The 1,897-nt window shown below is 44.2% G+C and overlaps 1 protein-coding gene across 1 annotated transcript in view; it reads left to right on the forward strand.

The window, feature by feature from the left end:
• Window positions 1-542: 542 nt before the first annotated feature.
• The window catches only part of LOC119590595 (uricase-like), a gene marked incomplete in the record, with an annotated part of 12,643 nt that continues 11,288 nt past the window's right edge, over window positions 543-1,897 (forward strand). The window contains 1 exon segment of the mRNA XM_037939271.1: window positions 543-811.

Here is a 1,897-nt window from a genome sequence, read left to right on the forward strand (position 1 = left end):
AGCAAGCTTCTGGTGCGTCAAGAATGGAATTGCTCATATCAGGTTTTTCGCACGGACGCAATAGAGCTACCACACCAGCACACTCAGACCAGAGGCAGATATAGCTCTCGTCTCAGGCCGAAGAATCCCTTGGAATATTAGAATACTAAACGACTCAATATGGACCAAAAGGGCCTTTTTCGCGATGAATTTGAACTTATGATGTGGATGATATTGGGTGGTTGTGCATAAAGAATCCTTTGTTGTTATTGCTGTTGTCTACCCGCACCAGCCTCCGACCTGCCGGGGTTCTTAATAGATAACCTGGCCTTGATACACAGTGAAAACTCCTGGTAGATATATCCTCTTCATCGGGGAGTAAAACCAACATCCTAATTCTGATATTTCTGATATATTTTCATTTAAAGTTCGTTAACTTTTTAAAACCCACGTTAAGTAAGTCATCTCTGCGACGCAAACGTGTAACTTTCCTTCTGTTTAATGCACACTTTTCGATATGGCAGGCACTTTTGATTCATTATAGCTGTCTTGATAAAGAAAACCATCAAGTAGGATACTTCAACAACACTCTGCTGAAGGATACACATGAGACTCAGAACGAGAGCCTCAGATATGTCGTGGTTTGGTTTCGTGCTTTTTCAGATAACAAGTTCCGAGTAATAATCAATAGACAGACAGGTACAGAAGGCCTACACCCATGAACTATAAACAAAACGACTGATGACACAGTTAAGTTTAAATCAACACTAAATAAAATCTGAATAACCGGCAAGATGGCAACATGATGCAGTGACATTTAAGAAAAAACAAAGTAAGTGACCCAGCCTGACATTTTGTCCTAGAAATGATAACCCAGAAGCCCAGTCGGATGCAGTCAAAGGTCTCAAGCCTCACAGAAGATGCGCAGGCATGTCACATGTCACCCTCCAAGCCTCTGAGAGTGCATGAAAGAAGTGAGTGCACGGGAACAGTGAATCCATGAGGGAAGTGAGTATATGCGGGAAATGAGTGCATGAGAACAGTGAATCCATGAGAGAAGTGAGTGCATGGGAGAAGTGAGTGCATGAAAGCAGTAAGTGCATGCGAAAAGTGAATCTATGAGAGAAGTGAGTGCATAGGGGAAGTGGGTGCATGAGAGAACTGAATGCATGAGGGAACTGAGTGCATGAGAAAAGGGAGTGATGCGAAAAGGGAGCGCGCGAGACAGTGAGTACATGAGAGCAGGGAGTGTATGAAAGAAGTGAATGCATGAGAAAAGTTTGTGCATGAGAAAAGTGAGTGCTTGAGATAATGAGCGTTGTGAATCCATGAGAGAAGTGAGTGCATGAGAGCAGAGAGTGTATGAGAGAAGTGAGTGCGTGAGGGAAGTGACTGCATGAGAGAAGTGAGTACACGAGAGAAGTGACTGCATGAAAGAAGGCAGTTTATAAGATAAATGATTGCATGAGAGAAGTGAGTGCATGAGAGTAGAGAGTGCATGACAGAAGAGACTGCATGGAAACAGTGAGTGCATGGGAACAGGGAGTGCATGAAAGAAGGGAGTTCATGAAAGACGGGAGTGCATGAGAGAAGAGAGAGCACAAGAAAAGTGAGCGCATGAGAGAATGGAGGATACGCTACTGACCCTCGTAAAAGGACAAACCTCAACGAACACCGATCTAAGGGGCAGACTACAGTGGGAAAAGAAAGTCACACACTTGGTGTACGAGAATGAAGCGCCTTAAAACCCTTCTTTTCAGGGGCGTCTTCGTTTGAGGGCCTCCTCTGTACGACTCTAAAATCTGGGTCTTTTGGCGACGGCTTGACCTTTGACCTTTGCCGAAATGCAGAGAGGAATTCCAGGTTAGGTAACTTTGATCTCTAGAGCAACAGATGGCAAGGTCAATTTGACCCACAT

This window comes from Penaeus monodon, chromosome 27 (assembly GCF_015228065.2).
Source record: "Penaeus monodon isolate SGIC_2016 chromosome 27, NSTDA_Pmon_1, whole genome shotgun sequence".
NCBI lineage: Eukaryota > Metazoa > Arthropoda > Malacostraca > Decapoda > Penaeidae > Penaeus > Penaeus monodon.